Source organism: Sapajus apella, unplaced genomic scaffold, assembly GCF_009761245.1.
Source record: "Sapajus apella isolate SASKATOON/1434 unplaced genomic scaffold, GSC_monkey_1.0 scaffold31, whole genome shotgun sequence".
Classification (NCBI taxonomy): Eukaryota; Metazoa; Chordata; class Mammalia; order Primates; family Cebidae; genus Sapajus; species Sapajus apella.
The window spans coordinates 19385727-19405579 of NW_022436971.1; the positions used below are offsets into that span (position 1 = coordinate 19385727).

The 19853-nt window shown below is 41.7% G+C and overlaps 1 long non-coding RNA gene across 1 annotated transcript; it reads right to left on the reverse strand.

Moving 5' to 3' along the window:
- Positions 1-278: 278 nt before the first annotated feature.
- LOC116562073 lies at positions 279-9288 on the reverse strand. The gene is made up of 4 exons (XR_004273744.1): positions 9115-9288; positions 7032-7207; positions 4789-4892; positions 279-412 (listed from the first exon to the last, which is right to left on the reverse strand). It is a non-coding gene; the product is annotated as an uncharacterized LOC116562073 (long non-coding RNA).
- Between the last annotated feature and the right edge of the window lie 10565 nt (positions 9289-19853).

Sequence of the window (19853 nt, forward strand, 5' to 3'; positions counted from 1 at the left end):
TTCAATTGCAGTATTTAGCTCTGTGGTTGCCCTAAAGAAATAATTTAACAAATTGTAAAACTATACTTATAATTGCTTATAGGATCTGTTTAACTATTGATCACTTCCAATAAATGTATAAACAAGAATATTTTAAAGTGGATTGTGTAATAAAGACATTGAACTTGCTGAAAAAGATTTGAGAATTTTCATTTCTGCAAATGCTCTCATATTACCGCAACAGAAAATGTACAGAGAAAAATAAACAAGTAGAGAAAACAAGTAAGCAAGACCCAGGCCCTCTAGGCTGGGAAGTGCAAAGGCCCTGCAGCTTTGATGGGTGTACACAGCCCCATTGCCTTCAGCATTCTCGTCCATTGCCAGTCTGCACCAATCACGGAAGCAACTTGTAGAAACTCCATTTACAGTCAACCTGCATAGAAAAGCCAAAGGGAAGAGTCAATGCAATTAACCCAGAGTGAAATCCTGCTTCTAAAAAATTCTCCCACTCTATTCTTGGATTTATAGTACAAGGTTTTCACTGTAATGGCTCTTGTAAATTAATTGCAGACACAATTGTCTACGGGCATTCTCAGATTAAGTGGCAAGTAGTTAATTGCACCCCAAATTAGCCAATTCTGCCCATAATCAACCATTTGAAGACAATTAATTGCATGCATAATATTTGCACCTGCAACTAATTGGAGACCCTTATATTGTTCGTGGAATAAATAAATAAATAAATAACAACAGCAGAAGAACCAGGGGCTACTCTGAACACGTAGTCTTTTGTAGCTTGAGGTTCCGGACAGCTGGTAAGGGGATAAAGCTTAGGAAACACTCAACTGTGTTACAGCTGCTTAAATGGAAAAGTAAGTTTTTCACTGCAGTTTTTAACTGATAAACAAAAATTATATATATGTATCGCATATAACATGATGTTTTAATGTATGCATACATTGTAGAATGGCTAAATCAAGCTAATTAACATATGCTCTACCTCATGTACTTGTTATTTACTTGTGGTTGGAAAAGCAATTTTGAATTACCTAGGATGAGCAAGATTTCCAAGACATTACGTTTTGATTATTTTACCTTTTCCTCCTTCCTGTTACTAACATGAACAACTGGTACTTAAATTTTTCATTGACATAATTTTAAAATTTAAGTCATCCAAGGTTTGGAAATATTAAAATCATCTCACATATTGAAATAATGGTGTGTTTTAAAAGAAAGATTCTCTTATTTTTGCTACATTTCACCCATAGGCTAGCTAAACATGCTAGCCACAAAACGACAACAAGAAGACAAAACAAACAAAAACAGATGCTCTTTCAAGCCTGTATAGCATTAGAACAATAACCACATATGTATCATTACGTCATCTGCTGTCTGGTTGTGAACTAGCAAAACCTCTTTTCACTCTTAAAAAATAAATTTAATAATAATAACAATCATGGCAATATTAATGGCAATAGTGACAATAACATCAATCACCAAACAGTAAATACTTTGCCTTCACATAATTAGCATAACTAAACTCACTTAAATTGTCACAACTATTCAAAGACATTTTATGCCCATTTTATAAACTAAAAAATTGCTCAATGAAGCTACATAATTTTCTTAATAAAACACAGTAATAAATCATAGAGCTATAATTTAAACTTAGATAACTTTATTCATGTAAAGTGCTGAACTCAGTGCCTGAGACATGGTAGTTGCTCAATTTAGATTAGCCAAAATATTTACAATCTTATTAATTTCTGTTTATTCTCTTTAACTGCCATGTTGGGGATAAAATAGTAGAACTAAGAATATGTACTAAGTGCTTCTTATGTGCTGGTTACTAGTTTAAGTGCTTGACAAAGCGATAACCAATTTAAACTCAGTAACAAGGGCATTTGATACATACTATTATTATGTCCATTTTGAAGATGATAAAACTAAAGCAGAGAAATGTTAAATAATGTGCTCAAAGATATATAAGTAGCAAGAGATCAAGATGGAAAATTCAAACACTGACATTACAGAAAGCCCAGACATAAATTCAGACATATATGATCAATTAATCCTTGACTAAGGTGCCAGATTACACAATGGGGAAGGATTGTCTGTTTAACAAATGGTGTCAAGAAAAATGAATATCCACATGCAAAAAAATGAAATTGAATTCTTTTCTGAAACTATATACAAAAATCAATTTAAAATTGATTAAAAGCCTATTATTTATTTATTTATTTATTTGAGATGGAGTTTTGCTCCTGTTACCCAGGCTGGAGTGCAATGGCGCTATCTCGGCTCACCGCAACCTCCACCTCCTGGATTCAGGCAATTCTCCTGCCTCAGCCTCCTGAGTAGCTGGGATTACAGGCACGTGCTACCATGCCCAGCTAATTTTTTGTATTTTTAGTAGAGACGGGGTTTCACCGTGTTGACCAGGATGGTCTCGATCTCTTGACCTCGTGATCCACCCGCCTCGGCCTCCCAAAGTGTTGGAATTATAGGTGTGAGCTACCGCACCCAGCCCCTGGATTAAAAGTCTAAACCTATGACATGAAACTATAACATTCCTAGAAAAAAAATATAAGAGAAAAATTCTGTGACATTGGTTTTGGTGATGAGTTTTTGTAGACATGACACCAAAAGCATAGCCAAGGAAACAAACAATTGAGATGACATCAAACTAACAAATTTCTATACAGAGAAGGATGCAATCAACAAAATGAAAAGGAAACTCACAAAACGGGATTAGATATTCATAAACCATTTATCCTATTAGATAGAAGTTCATATCCAAAACTTATAAGGAAGTCATGGAACTCAACAGCAAAAAAATAAATAAATAAAATAACCTAACTGAAAAATAGGATTATTTTCAAAATATAAATAAATAAGTAAATAATCAGGATAGAATTTTGCCAAGACATACAAATGGCCAATGGGCAGATGAAGAGGTGTTCAATATCACTCATCATCAGGGAAACGCAAACCAAAGCAGCCATAAGGTGTCACCTCACATTTTGAGGACAACTGTTATCAAAAACGTCGAAAAAGATCAAGTGTTGGCAAGTGTGTAGAGAAGAGGAAAACGTAGTGCACTGTTGGTGAGGCTGGTACAGTCTGAATTGGCACAGCCATGAGGAAAAGCAGCATGGAGCTTCCCCCCAAAATTAAAAATAGAATCACCAATTATTCTTCAATAAAGCAAAAAAATAAAAAAAACATAAAAATAGAAAAAAAAGCAAATACAAATGCACTGGTTGTAAAAAGTGTGCACTTAACTGATACACCATGTTTCCTCTTATCTGGACAGATGGAACTGCGGAAATAGTACTGCTGTATTACTGGTAATGCCGCTTCTGGGTACAAGTTTAAAGGAAATAGAATTACTATCTTGAAGATGTATCTGCATTTCTGTGTTTATTGCAGCATTATTCGCAATAGCCAAGATTTGAAACAATGTAAGACATATCCATAGACAGATGAATGGGTAAAGAAGTTGTGAGATATAGATATATATATATGGCTAAAAATGGTTCCTGGAACCATTTTTAGACTTAAGAAAAGAAGAAAATTCTGCCATACGCAGCAACATAGATGAACCTGGAGGACATTATACTAAGCGAAATAAGCCAGGCACAGAAAGACAAATACTGTATGATCTCAATTATATGTGGAATCTTAAAAAGTGAAACTCATAGAAACCAAGAGTGAAAAGGTGGTTATCAGAGATCCAGAATGGAGGGAATGGGTAGGTGTTGGTCAAAGGGTACAACCTTCCAGTTATAAGATGAATAAGTTCTGAACAGCTAATGTACAACATGAGGACCCCAGTTATTAATAATGTATTGCGATTCTGAAATTTACTAAGAAAGTAGATCGTAAGTATGTGGATATGTTAATGAACTTTATTATAAAAATCATTTCCTGGTGTATACATATATGGAAACATCACTTTATATACCTTAAAAATATACAATTTTTATTGGTCAATCATTCCTCAATAAAGTGAAAGAAAAAGTTGAAAAACAAATACTAAGATTTTTTTAAAGTGTGTACTTCATACACTATGTTTCATTTCATGATCTGGACAGATAAATTTGTCTGTAAAAATAGGCACAAATGTGTGCGTATGTGTGGACATGGATGTGATGAAGCGGCGTGTTACAAATTAGTCAGTTGATTAAACACTGGCATGTACTAAACGCTTGTTTCTAAAATGGTAGCAGAACCACTGGCAGTTGATTGGAACAAGGAGAAAGAGAAAGACCCTCTTTTCTGCCTCCACAGAAGCTAGAGCCCACTGGTAAAGGTTAGCTCTGGGAGGAGGTGCTCTCAGTGATGGTCAGAAAGCTGTAGAACCATCAAGAAAACCTGCTGAAAAATGAAAGTGGGAGTGAGGAGATGTAGCTAAGCATCAGGATAGGGAAGGCCAAGCCATATGGTGACCAAAGAGAAGGCGTTCAGACAGGTGATCGCGCTCCACAGCAGAGGGGATCAAGAAGGAGGAAATAAATGTCCAGACAAGTTTATCATCCAGGGCAGGAAGCCTACAGGGTCTGTGAGCCCAGAGGCAGCTCTGTTTGGAGCCTGTTCAATTCTATGCCAGCCCTATCCTTCTCGCCAGGACCTGTGGGTCTTTATGGAAGCACTTTGTTTTGTTGGGATGAAACTACACTATATTACAAGCTGAAGAATACTAAGGGTTGACTTTCTACCAATGCAGAGAGGATTTAGGGATGCCAGTTAAATATGGCTTTGAAGATAACTGAACAGAGTTTATTCACAAGGAGTTGGGGCTTGTACCTTATTCACAAGGAGTTGAACAGAATTTATTCACAAGAGGAGTTGGGGCTTACAGTGCCCAGTTCAGCAGATCACCACCATGAAGGAACAGAACTGACCCCAAACTCCCAGCAGTCAGGAGAAAAAAATCAAAACTTTAAGTGGGAGAAGAGCATGTGAATTTCACTGTGTGACAATGAGAATTCTTAAAGAATCCAGGACACGCATGTGTTTTTTTTTCTCTAGAAATAAACCTAAAACATAGCATTGTCAACCAAGTCTCTGACAAAAACTTTGAACAGAGCAAAACAAATGGTAGCCCACCTGACCAGACAGGTCTGTCATCGGGCGGACAGAAATTCAGTGATCAAAATATTCAGAGATGGTCTTGCAGTCAGACACAAATCTTTCTTTAACTGGTATTTCCCCACCTTAGCTGAGCGTGACTGTCTTGCAGAATCAAGGGCTCCCGTTATGTGCGCGAACCTTTCTCTACGCAGGTGGACCCCAGGCTCACATTTCTTCCCTTGACTAGGGTAGCTCCTGATCATAAAAACAGTTATGTTAGCTTAGTTTGCGTTCTTACTAAAGCTGTTTTGCCTAGTACAGTAATCTTTTCTTTCTTTTCTCCTTTTTAGGTCGTCTGCTTAATTAGCCACACTGTTTTGCCTCCCCAGAGATGAATGTTAAATACATGAGTCTTGATTTTTCCTTTTCTTCCTTTGTGACATATGAGCAAAGCTAGTATCGTAGTACCTGATATTTACCAGGATTGCTTGGAGATTAACAAAACTAGGTGCAAGTCCTTTAGAGTCTTACAAGATGGGATGTTCAAAAGTCCACAGTGGGCAGCCGCTCTTCTTCTTTGCCCTTCCTTTGGGTCAGAACGCACTGATTTACCCTGTGGAGCTGTATTTTAACTGGCACAGAGTGCAGACCCTCACTACTAGAAGGACCACTCGTCTTGAAGAACTTGTACCTTCCACATCTTGTCTTATTCCAATCAGGCAGCTCATCCATACAAATTGTGAATGAGCTTCATAGCGTTTGTTGACTACACACATTTTGGAGTTGATGACAGACACCTGGGGTGACGAGTTGTGGTCAACTGCTTTTTGGCCAGTTTTCTCCCCAATATCACTTTTTTAGATGGCTGTTGTTATGTACATTTGCTCATGTCTCTCTCCTCCACTAGACTGTAAGGCCCGGCTCTGTCTCCCTAGAATATTCACATGAAATGAATGAGAACTGGGGAACGAAGGACTGTCCACCAGAGCATCTGTTTTACTGTCTGGCACCTTTCAATACCACCCGCCCCAAACGTGAATTGAAAGCTCGCTTCATAAAATTGGCAAGCACCCTGGCAAATAATGCTCCATCCTGTCTCCTTAAGGAGACACAGGGAAAGGCTACCAGGAACAGAGGCAGGGGCAGGCAAAGGAGAAGAGGCAAGGAGGAATGGAAGCAGAGAGAGAAAAGTGACTGCGCTTAGGGCCGGCTTCTCATTTTCCCCAGGGACCCTCCACTGACCATTTCAGGTGTCACTATTCACAGAAACCTCCGGATTCCCAACCTCTTGGCAGCCCCTCTCCCTCCTTGCCCCTCTCTCCATCTTCCCCTCCCCCACAAAGGCCTCCACCATACACCATGGAGCTTCCTGAATACCATGTGAGCATGAACTCACAGATGCATAATTTACACAAACATGCATTCGCTGACTGATGCCACTTTTTTCAGAGTCCTACAAAAGCAAAGGGAAAAATTGCTTCCAGAATATGAGGCACAAATCAGTTGGCAGTGGCCCCAGTGGTATCGTGTGACTTGTGCCTTAATAATGTTAAAATCTCTCTGCAGCCTCCATGGGGTTTGCTTCAAAGACACATGTCTCAAGCCGCTGCATCTCTTTAGAGCACAAGTCACACTGAGCCCTTCCTCAGGTTATTTGCAAGTGGCGCACCTTGCCCACTCTTCAAACATGACCTCATTGCCACCTGCCAGGCAGCAGCTTGGTGTGAAATGCTGTCTTATTATGTAGGAAGACGATGTGATCTTAGAATACCTCATATCCAAACAGCAGATTGAAAAGAGCAGATGGAAATAAGGGGGTGGGGAAGAGGTCAGGGTGGGAATTAAGGATACTTCTCACTGACTGAGCAGCCGTACCCACCCCGCCATACGCCCAGTTCTAAAAACAGTTATTTTTTAAAAATGGAAGGGAACAAACACTCACAAATCCATTAGTCAATGGCAAATGAGTCTCATACCCAGAGGTGTTCCTTGTCTCAGAGCTGGTCGGAGATCGTTTTTCAACATGGGAGCTACATCGCAGCACCTCGACTGCTTCTCGATAGGGAGGCTAGGCTTTGCAGTGAGTCAAACACTGAAGACGTATTTAATCAAAATTACACTGCTCTTTGACCAACGTTCCTGGCGGTCAGGACTTGGAGATGAAATATTAATGAATAAGGGAAGAGACAAAGAATAAAACCTACGGAGTGGGTTTAATATTTTGTTCTGAGATCATCCCTGTGAGGAATGAAAGACAAAACAGGTATAAGTGTGCTTGTGTGGAATCTATTTAAATTGTAAAGTAAGAAAAGGAAAGCAACTTTGGCCTAAGACGAGGACAGGATTTTAAACCACAAGTAAGAGCATTTTCAAACCTAGGCTAAGAGAAATTAGAAGTAGTGCACTGTTATATTAAAAATTCCCAGGACAAACAAAACGAGGCATGGAGAAAGTCCATGGGAAAAAAATGACAAATAAATTAAGATAACACTTTATTATGAGAAAACTCACTTTCTATAGCATAAAGCAAAGTTCTGTCCATAAAACTTGACATTTAGAATCTCGTTTTGTGGCTGCAGCAGGGATGTGAAGACGTACTTTGGATTTTTACTAATAAATATTAGAGAATCCAGTGACTTAAATAATTACACAGCCTGGGCATAGTTGAATGCATGAACATTTATCAAAGGAAGAAAGCACATACGTCAAATTCAAAAACAACATTAGGGTCGTAACAGACATATATTTTCTAATAAAATTGATTTATGGTGGCTTTTTCTATATAGGATTTGGAAAAACAAAATAATCTATGTTTTAGGCTCACATGTATTTGGCAATAACACACCCACAAAATGTCTAAAGTGTGGGTTACGGTAATTGCACGCAAGTGCAGTACTTTGTGCTGAGAAAGTTTAATTCCGTGATTGGATTGAGCCATTACAGAATCCCGCTCTGGGTGCATTTAAGGAATTATAAATTCAGCGCTGAATTTATAGTCCCTCGCCCTTCACGGACCATCGCTTAGTCCCCAAGCGAAGCTGGAAGGGAAGAACAGAGCTGCAAGCCTATTTCATACAGCACTGTTTCCCTTTACCATGCCATCTATGTGAAACATCTGTTGGTTTTACCAAGAGACAAGCCTCAGAGGATGCAGGGCAGGCTTTGCAACTCATGAAACAAGTTGCCTAAGTTCTTGTGGTTTTTCAGACACCTTCAAGTTATACAGAAAGGTAAATGCAAGAGCAAATGTCACACCCACGTGAGGCTATGCTCCGTGGCACTGAAGCAGGATCACGGTGGGCAGAGTCCTCTTCTCCAGCCAGCCTCTGCCTCCTCTTCACACCTCTTCGTGACTGGCAGAGATAAAGTGTTGGAAGCTTTCTGACAAGGGCTGGAAGGTTCCATCAGTGACCGGAAAGAAGTCATTGCTCTTCAGCATTTTTTGGTTTCAGAGCGTGGATCTGCCACACAGCTCCAGTTTGGCTTTCAGTAAAGAAGCTGGTTACACTAATTCAAATTAGCTTCAAGGAGAAGCTCAATTAATGATAAAGTGAAGAAATGTGCTGGATTTTCCCCACCAAAGGCTGCTTCTCAGCACGCAGCGCAGCAGGCTAACTTCTGCTATGCAACGCCTTCCACTGCACTGGGGAAACTCTTTTACATGTAAGAGGCAAATTGCAAGAAATTCAAAAGGGAACTAGTACATGGATGCTATGGAGAAAGATATTCACTGAAGCCTGTGGAAGTACGGCCAGAACGTAGCTGTGTAAAACAGTTCCCTAAGATTTTCACTTTGAGGACTGCTTATGTCACATTGACAGAGGCTTGACCTGAAAGCAACGCCATTTCTGATGACTACTGCTACTCACGTGGCACATGAGTGGAATCAAGCGGACGAAGGAATGAATCCTGAAAGTCCCTGTATGCTTGGAACCAAAGTGGTTGCGTACAGATCGAGCACACTGGGAAGAAATGGCTGAAAGGAAAAGTTGGGGCTTTCTCTTCTAGGTCACTCTTAGCAAACTGCACACTGGAGGCCAAAGCCAGCACATCACCCACCTTTGTAAGTGGAGTTTTACAGGACAGCAGCCATACCCATGGAGAGACACGTCTCCTGCAGCTGACTTCAATTTACAGCACTGGTGTTGAGAAATTTCAACAAAGACCTCATGTCCTGCAAAAACAAACGAATTTACTCTCTGGACCTTTATAGAAAGAGTTTGCCAACCTCTGCTAATAGGCAATGGACAGCTGTTCTAATTTTCTTTTTTTTTAAATTTATTTTATTGCATTTTAGGTTTTGGGGTACATGTGAAGAACATGCAAGATTGTTGCATAGGTACACACATGGCAGTGTGATTTGCTGCCTTCCTCCCCATCACCTACATCTGGCATCTCTCCCCTTGCTATCTCTCCCCAACTCCCCACCCCCCACCGTCCCTCCCCTGTTTCCCCCCAACTGACCCCAGTGTGTAGTGCTCCCCTCCCTGTGTCCATGTGTTCTCATTGTTCAACACCCACCTATGAGTGAGAACATGCGGTGTTTGATCTTCTGCTCTTCTGTCAGTTTCTTGAGAATGATGGTTTTCAGATTCATCCATGTCCCTACAAAGGACACAAACTCATCATTTTTGATGGCTGTATAATATTCCATGGTGTATATGTGCCACATTTTCCCTGTCCAGTCTATCATCAATATACGACAATTAATGAAAGAGGACAGAAATCAAGGAGTAAAATGTCAAGATCATTCAAAAATTTTCTGACTCAATAAATCTGGGATCTCTTAACTTCTTTATAAAATCCCTTAACCGCAAACCTGTATTAAATCACATGCTAGGTAGTCACTGGGTACTCTGTAATACTCTTCCGATCTTTTTTTTTTTTTCCTGTGCAGAAACTCTTAAAATTTAATTAGATCTCATTTGCCAATTCTTGACTCTGTCGTGATTGCTTTTGGTGTCTTTATCATAAAATCTTTCCCAGTTCCTAGGTCCAGAATGGTATTGTCTAGGTTGTCTTCTGGGGTTTTTAAAGTTATGGGTTTTACATTTAAATGCTTCATATATCTTGAGTTGATTTTTGTATTTTATGTAATGAAGGGGTCCAGTTTCAGTTTTCTGCATATGGCTAGCCAGTTACTCCAGCACCATTGATTAAATAGGGAATCCTTTTCCTATTGCTTGTTTTGGTCAACTTTGTGGAAGAACAGATGGTTGTAGGTTTGTAGCTTTATCTCCAGTCTCTCTATTCTGTCTGGTCTCTCCCTTTCTCTGTCCATCAATGTATCCGTTTTTGTACCAGTGCCATGCTGTTTTGGTTACTGTAACCCTGTACTATAGTTTGAAGTCGAGTAGCATGATGCATGCCTCTAGCTTTGTTCTTTTTGCTTATGATTGCCTTGGCTAATTGTCCCATTTTTCTTTGGTTCCATAGGAATTTTAGAGTAGTTTTTTCTAATTCTGTGAAGAAGCCATTGGTAGCTTGATAGAAATACCACTGAATCTGTAAATTGCTTTGGGCAGTAGGGCCATTTTAATGATATTTATACTTTCTATCCATAAGCATGGGATGTTTTTCCATTTGTGTGTGTCATCTCTGATTTTGTTGAGCAATGTTTTATAATTCTCATTGCGGAGTTCTTTCACCTGCCTGGTTAGCTGTATTTCTAAGTACTTTGTTCTTTTTGCGGCAATTGTGATTGGGTTGCATTCCTGATTTGGTTCTCAGCTTGGCTGTTTTGGTGTCATTTTCCTATGTTGATTTTGTATTATGAAACTTTGCTGAAGTTGTTTATCAGCTGAAGGAGCTTTTGGATTGAGACTATGGGGTTCTCTAGATGTAGAATCATGTCATCTGTAAACAGGGATAGTTTGACTTCTCTCTTCCTATTTGGATGCCCTATATTTCTTTCTCTTGCTTGATTGCTCTGAAAAAGATTTTCAATACTATGTTGAATAGGAGTGCTGAGAGAGTGCATCCTTGTGCTGGTTTTCATGGGAACTGCTTCCAGCTTTTGCTCATTCAGTATGATTTTGGTTTGTTATAGTTGACTCTTATTATTGTCAGGTATGTTCCTTAAATACTTAGTTTATTGAGAGTTTTTAACATGAAAAAAGTTGAATTTTGTCAAAAACATTTTCTGAATCTGTTAAAACTATCATACAGTTTTTGCCTTTAGTTCTGTTCGTGTGATGAATCACATTTATCAATTTGTGTATGTTGAACCAACTTAGCTTTGCAGGGATAAAGCCTGCTTGATCATAGTGGGTAAGCTTTTAGATGTGCTGCTGATTCTATTTGCCTGCATTTCACTGAGTATCTTTGTATCAACGTTCATCAAGGATAGCAGCCTAAAGTTTTCTTTCTTTCTTTGGTTTCTGCTAGCTTTTAGAGCCAGGATGATGCTGGCTTCACAATGTGAGTTCAGGAAGAGTCCCTTCCCCTCAACTTTTTGGAATAGTTTCAGTAAGAATGTCTCTGTAAGGTTGTTAGTTTCTTTCCCTTTGCAGAAGCCCTTACGTTTAATTAGATCTCTTTGTCAATTATTCCTTTTGTTGTGATTGCTTTTGGTGTCTTCATCATGCAATCTTTGCCAGGATGGCAACTTAGCCTGGTTAACAACCAGTGTTGGAGAACTAGTATGGTTGCTTAGAGGACACACAACACTCTAGCCATTTGAGTTATAGGAGTTCCCATGTTGGTTTTTTTCTCATCTCTGCATGCGAGTGTTGCTTTAACTGCATTGCAGATTGAGTAGAGTCAGTAGGCCTCTTGTCTTCATGTTTCCACAGGGCCCAGGCTTTAAGGAGGGTGTTTATTTGTAGCTGACTTCTTGTGTTTGTTTTCACAGGGGAGTATGCTTGTGAGGTGTTTTTGGTGTTGCAGCTTTAAGGTGTGATCCAGCAGGTAGGCGGTTCTTAGGCATATTGGTCAGTAGGTGTGCTCTTGCTCAGCTGTGTGGCTCCCCTGTTTTTCCTCACATGTGTATCCGTGCCCCCTCTCAACGCTCTGAAAGTGTGGACTGCTCTCCCATTTGAGTGCTGGCTGTTGATTGCAACTTAGCACTCTTGGGCTGTCCGACATAGATCTGGGGTAATCTCAGGGTTTATGTCTCCTCTCTACCTTTGAGGCAGCAGTGGAAGGGACTTCACCCATGGCTGTGACTGAGGATCTTTCACTTAATTACTGAGGGCTTCATCCCAGAGAAATGCAGGTTAGCAATCGCTCTGTGCAATCAACCTGGAATGGTGGGGGGTGGTTCTGTGCTGGGGACCCAAGCCAGGGGTTCCTTTACTGGTGAAAAGCAGTGGGGGTGGGTGGCTGGGACCTGTGGTAGACAAACTTCCTTTCCCTGGCTCAACTTCTGCTTATTGGAGGTGTGGGTAAAATATTTGGTGTCTTCGCTGCTGCATTATTCCAAGGGTAGCAGAGGCAGTAACAGCGCAGAGTCAGTGGCAGAGGGGCTTTTGGTTGCCCTGGGATCTCCACCTCTGAGGAATGGGGAGCCACCTTTACTGGAAGTGTTCAGCCAGTCAGGTAGGCAGCCGCAGTGCTGGCATGAGCTTGGGGCTTCACCTGTTGAGTAGCAGGGTGTTAAGGGCTCACTGGGAGGTAACTGGTCTTCTCTCTGTATGGTGATAGTGGTCTGCTACAGGCTCAGGTGTAGCCCTCAGGCTCTTTGTTTCTTTCCCAGGCTGGAGGTGGCAGGAACAAAACCACTGCTGTGGGAGAGGCTGTCGGATGTCTCTGGGGGCCTCTCCCTAGGAAAACTCTAGGCTGCTAACAGTGGGTATGTTCAACCATGAATGGGGTAGCTGTTCTGCAGTCATGAGCCTAGGACTCTACCTGGTGAAGAGTGGGAGGGGTGGGGATTGCCAGGGAAGAGGGGCTGGACTCCTGTCTGTATGGTGGCTGCCCTGTGCTGAAGGTACCAGTGTAGTGACCAGGTTCTTTGTTCCTTCCCCTATCCCAGGGCTTTTAAAGTGACAGTTGAGGACTGACTGCAGCTGCAGTGGTGGAGGGGTAGAGGGTTGATTCTGGCATTTCCTCCTCAAGGAAACGCTGTGCTGCTTCTGATTGAAGTGGCCAGGTGCGGGCAGGGTGGCTGTGCTGGAGTCCCAGGTAGGGTGGAACTATCCATTGGGAAGAAGTGAGGACTAGACCTGCATAGAGAATAATCTGGCCGCTTTTCCATGAGGTGGGTGCTCTGTGCTCTGTGCTGGGAGGAGCTCCTGGTCCTCTCAGACTCCAGAACCTGGAAACAGCGAGGGTGAGGGAAGTGAGACAGCCAAGATGGCAACCCACCCCTCCCACTGCGGGCTCTGTCCTTGGGAGTTGTAGAGCTGCTACTGGTTCCATAGCCCCAGGAATGGGGTGATTGGAGATCCAGGGAGGGAGGACCTGCCCAGTGAGAAAATATAGGCTTGGGAACCCACATAATAAACGATCTGACCACTTTTCCTAGGACTGCTGTAGTGTGCTGTGGGTCTGTTCCAATTTCTAGTTACCTTGGATTTTCCAGCACCCAAAGGTGTCAATAGCGAAGGCTGTGAATCACCAAAGATGGCGGCCTGCTCCACCCTCTGAGAGCTCTGTCCCAGACGGGTGTGGACCTCTTGAGGGCCTGAACACACTGGTGGGGTTGGCAAGGGACCCCAGTGGGGAGGTCCCACCGAGTGAGCAGGCATGGGATTGGGGACCCACATACAAGAACAGTCTGGATGCTTTGCAGAGCAACTGTGGGTATGTTGGGGGTCTGCTCCAGCCCAAGTAGCCTCCAGCTCTCCAAAGCTTGAAGGCAGCAATGGCTGAGGCTGTGAAACAGCAAAGATGGTAGCCCACCTGTCCTTCTGGGAGCTCCATCCCAGGGGGGTTTGGGACTGCTACCTGCTGGAAAATGCCAGTCGGAATGGTTGTGTGCCTCAGCTGGGAAATTTGGTCCAGTGAAGAGAAATGGGGTCTGGTACCCACATGAAAAGCAGCCTGGCCGCCTCTCTGTAGAGCCGCTGTGCTGGGCAAGGGACTGTCCCAGCTGCTGCTCACTGGAGAGTCCCCAGAGCCTGAAGGCAGCAACCTCCAAAGCTGTGAAACAGCCAAGGTGGCGGCCTGCGCCTCCTTCTGGGAGCTCCCTCTCAGCGAGGTGGAACGCTGCTCCCTGTGCCTGGCTGAAGTTCCACTTGGTGAGTCTTATCCTGGGAGGTGCCTTGGAAGCGGGTCCTGGGACCCTGGCTGCTCTGCCTCCTGGGTTTTCTGGGGTACAGATGGGAGTCTAACCTCTCACTTTGCCAGAGTTGCTGGTGGGTTTGCAGAGGAAGCCTGGATGTCTTAAGTTCCTGGGGCTCCTGGTGGAGTGGGTTCATGAGGGGATCTCCTGATGCGAGGTTTTCGGAGATCTGTGGGAGAAGCATGGGTTCTCAGGGTCACCCACGCACTCACTGCTTTCCTGAGAAGAGGAAGCGTCCCTGGCTCCATGTCACCCCCAGGCGAGCTGTTGCCCTGCCTTGCTTTTCTTTGTTCCCTGTGGGTTTTCTTGATGAATTCCAATGCACGTACCTGGATGCTTCAGGTGAAGTTTCAGTATTTATTAATATTGCCCTTTCCATTTCTCTCAGTGAGAGCAGCACACACTAGCTGCCTTTAGTCAGCCATCTTGAGAAGAGTTAATTCGTACAACAAAGTGCCAAGCAGGAGCTCCCACATTATTCTCCAAATTGCCAGGGCTTTGTACTGTTTACACAGGAACTTTCTGTATCTTTACCTAGAAAAGTGAGCAAGAGAGAGTTTCTGGATCTTGATAGTAGGAATACTATTAGTCTTCACAGACCTAGGGATGTTCATTCCCTACCCAAGTAATACTGACAAGGTTATACAGAAAACTGGGCTTGACTGCTTATATAGAAAATTTTCTCATCCATTGAGAAGTACAAAACCAGGCTTTAAATAAAGAATTTCTTAATTAAAAAATTCAACATGTTTAAACTAGATGGTGTACTACTGTGAATTACTAGCAAAAACCAAGGGGACTGATTTGCCACTTGGATTTGGAGAAATCTCTTTTCTTTCTGTGACATTAGGAACTTCTATTACTGTCAGAGGGAATTATAAAGGCATGCAGGAAGGAGAATGAGGCTCTGGTTGAGAAATGTGTCACCCAAGTGCACCCAGCCTTTACTTTCAGAATGCTGCCTTGCTCCCATCCTAACCTTGACTGTGATACCCCAGGAGACTACCTCTCTGAAGCTACCTCACCAGAGAGTCAACCTTTTAGTTGGGGGAGATGGAAACCAGTTGCCATGTGTCCTGAGGAAAGTGATTTCCCTCTTTTGTAGACTTCTGAGCAATAGTCCTGTCTCAGTTCAGGACCACAAGCAGGTGTTCATAGAAATCCTGTGTCTCTAGCTTTTCAGCCTTTTCAAGTTTCAATCATGGGAATAAAATTGCTTCTAAGTGGTGACTGTCTCTACTCCCCTTTTCTACTTTGCTAAGCCTGTTGTGACTTCTTTCTTCACTTTTCAACTTCCAGAATTGTATAGTCATCTCGTATTTCCTTTATTATTCTGTTCTCTTTGCATTTGTATACAACGATACAAAAATTGACCTTGCCGTCATTGTAGCACAGTATCACCAGAGAAGTAGAGATAAATCCACCATGTGCATATTAGTCTGTTCTCGTGTTGCTAATAAAAAGACATACCTGAGACTGGGCAATTTATAAAGAAAAAGAGTTTTAATGAACTCACAGTTTTACATGGCTAGGGAGGCCTCACAATCATGGCGGGAGGTGACAGAGGAGCAGAGGTATGTCTCACATGGTAGTAGGCAAGAAGGTATGGGTAGGGGAATTCTCCTTTATAAAACCATCAGATCTCCTGAGACAAACTCACTATCAGGAGAACAGCCTGGGAAAGACCTGCTCCCATGATTCAATTACCTCCCACAGGGTCCCTCCCAGGACTCATGGGAATTCTGAGAGCTACAATTCAAGAGGAGATTTGGGTGGGGACACAGCTAAACCGTATCAATGTGTAAGGTGAAGTTTGCGCCTTATTTTTTGCTTAGTTTTATGGAATTAGACTGGATTGTGTCACTATGGAAATTTTCTTTACTTTTGATCTCTTGTTTCATGCCAGTCTATTCAGCACAGTCTCTAATCCATGGGTAGAGAGCCTCTTTAACTCATCTAACGGATCCACAGCGAGAACTGAATAAATGAGCTGTGAAAGCAGCCACCACCTTAAATGAATATAGACAATGCCAGAAATAAAAGATTTAAGTGTTCTCTATCAATGCAGTAAATAAGCTTGAGAATGAGAATACAGTTTTTTAAAAATATTGCTTTTTAAGCAAAGTTTTGTGGTCATTAGACCTGGCTTAAAATTCAAACTTTACCGAATGCTTACTAGGCCACCTTGTAAGAGTATTTGATGCCTTATTTGTTTTTCACTTATAAAACGGGGATTTTGTGAACAAAAATCAAGATAGCAGGTGTTCAGTGTTCAGTACTGTGTTTGGCAGGTAAGTGATTCTCAAAAATATTAGGTCCATTTTTACACCCTCGCATGTCCAGCCTTCCTAATGAGGAATAATTTATGTCAGAAAAGATACATATTATTTATTTAAATTAAACTTGAATTAGTTCTATAAGTATTCTAGCCTTCAAAACTTGGGGACCATGTCTTTTCTGTTGTTCTTGCTTTACATTCTATTCAATTCCTTGGGCAGAACCTTTGGAAACTTAAAATAGTTTATCATATTCCTTATAGAGTAACATGGGTACATTTCAGCATATAGGCTGTAGTCAGAGAGATTAGAAAATTAAATTTTCCTGAAACTGCAAATGAACCAAACCTCACAAACATGGTTCTGAACAAAGGCCATTGTGGTAATAGAGTCCCAGGAAAAACTGTAGAGACTACATTTTCAAAAACTCATTTCTCAGCTGATTCCAGGGTGAGGAAGAAGAGGTACAATATAAGCTGGGAACATCTTTTTATACCAGAAAGAGTATATATTCTGTACACTATTTCCATATAGATAACATTCTAAATATATAAAAACTGTGTATTTCTGGCTTCATTATTCACCAACTCTAAGACCTGAAGAAAGTCACCTCCCGTAAGGTTTCCATCTTTGTATGTGTGCGGTTGGGTTGATCACAGCTCCTCCCTCATGTTGCTGTCATGAAGATTGTGTGAGATTCTGTACATGGATGCCTGGATCTTGTAACTGATCATTGTTATCATAACCCAGAAATTATTTTGTGATCAAGGCTCTGTGTGGGGGGTGGCATGTGACGAGCTTTACTTTTCTGAGCATTAATCATCATTAAGAACATGTCTTTTTACGTCTCTGTAGAGTCCTATTCTCTAGCAACGCCACTGCCATTACCCTGTGCTCCAGGTACTCACCTGCTAGGCAGCTTGCCCTTCATAGTCCTCTTAGGAGGGCATTTTCCTGCCATGTCTGGGAAAGGACCTGCTAAGTAGAAGCCGAAAACCAGCCACAGAGAGCCAGTGCATGGATTGGGAAGGCTGTCGTTCTCAGGAAGAATGGCTTTTTGTGTGTTGTTGAGAAGCATCAGATAATCATTTGAGTTGAGATGAGAGACACTGTGAGCTTTCACAAAGAGAAAAAAGCCAAGAGCCTAAGTAGTAATATGGAACATGGAGAAATTCAGATTTATATTCAAATTATTATATCATCCTGCTCCTAATTAATAGAATGTGCTTTCTCTAGTCGGCACTAGTTTATGCTACCAGATGGTGAATCAGGTGCCTGAACAGGAAAACCCAATGCTCACGTGAATCACCGCCATATACAGAGAGGGATGAGAACCAAGACCTGAGGCTTTCGGATGAAGAATAAGACCAGAAAAGGGAACAAAGAATTAACAAGGTGGAAGTGCCTTCTTTGAGTAGCAGCAAAAGCGACTCAGAAAAAGCCAGTTTTTCAACCTTTCCAACAACCTGCCGCAAGTTAAGTTGTTTTATTTTCTTAACAAAAGCAAATATTTAAAATAGGGCAGAGAGAAAAAGGAATAATGATTGATTAAAGGCTCTAAGAACACATTTCATAAGAAAGCTACATTTCAGTCTGATGTTAGACCCTCTGAACCAATCATAGCAGCAATCTTTCTAAGAAATAAATTTAGGTCACAAAAATATACTGTTCTGACTCTAATTCAAAAAAAAAATGAAGATGAATTTTCATTCATTTTTCATCCAAATCCTTTGGGCCCCTCACGTTATTTGCTACCTGCCAAGTACTGGACACTTGGATTACCCAATGACAGCCTCTCCCTTTCCCTCACTCAAATGCAGGGCAAACAAACAAACAAACAAAAAACCCAGGAAAATAAAGATCCTCTCTTCCATAAATAGTTTTATTTCCAAATAAACTTTTTCTGTACTTCACTGCTCACAGGAACACCTACTAGCCCTTGTGTTTACAAAGCCTAATTGTCTTCACTTTCATTTGGAATAATTTTGGAGTAATCTCGTATCACATTCTTGCCTTTCAGGGAGGCACCTAAGGAATTCCTCTGTACTCCTTTTAGTCAAAAAGATAATTCACATTTGTAAGAAGTTTCTGCATTTCTTCTTTGGCCTCTGATACCCCTGTCCTAACAACTTGTAATTACTTTGCCTTTGAAGAATGAGAGAAGGTGCTGTTCAGAGCACAGTCTCTTTTTTTCCTGGGTCACTATCAGGCATCTCTCTCAGTCTCATTTATAAAAAACAGAATGGCTTCTAATTAAATCCCGTATTTTTTAGACTATTTTATTGAGTAAACTGATAGAGATGTTATCAGTGGGCCTGCTGCCATGTTTGATCAAGTTTTTACAGAGCTACATAATCTCTCATAAAACCTGCTTGAATGGTATAGTTCAGAGAAATCTTTGAACAGCATTGTTCTGTTTTCTAGAATCAAGCGGGGTAGTGGAGGTTGCGGGGGATTGCTTGAGAGGCTCCTGTTACTCATGTGGAGTGACGCTTAAATGGTTTGTTTTAGGGAAAAAAAATATACTTCTTCTCCTCTTTTACTGTTTTGCTATAAAATCCCACTCAGGGTACAAAATGGAATCTATTTTCACTTATTACTAGGGTGAAAAAAAAAAAGGAAGCACTTCAAAATCTCACTTTTTAAAATCTGAAATTTATTTGATGTCTGCTATTTGCAGGGGACCATCCCAAATATCCTACATGAATTACCTCATTTGATGCCTATGACAATGCGAGATGTTAATTCCACTTTGGAGGTGAGGAGATTGAGGGCTGGGCAGACTCGTTCAAGGTCACATAGCAAAGATGCCTCTGAGCGTAAGAGGGGAAGAGGGAAAGGAGGAAGGAGAAATACAGCAGCTGTGTGTGGAGTTGAATTTCTGTGTATTTATATCAGTTAGGGCTCTCACGGGAAACAAACCTCCAAATAGGAGAATTCAGTAAAATTGATTTACTAAGGGAGTAACTACCGATGTTTGGGTGGCTACAGAGGCATGGGGCTACTTGCAGCTGAGCTTTCACCCTTCCTAAACCTGAGGGAGGAGGATGAGGGGGGAGAGGCCTGCAGGGCCACAGAGTGATGGAGAACAACATACTTTGAAAAGATGAATGACCTTCAGTCTGAACAAGCAGCCACTCTGAGGCCACCTTGCTGGTATAGAGCCAAGACCTCCCCCTCCCTCACTAGGCCATCAGCAGAGCCTTCCTGCAGTCCACAGGACATGGAAGTCCCCCTCACACCACCCTGAGTCAGCCTCTCGGGCAGCACGTGGTGGGTACAGGAGCCCAAGGTCT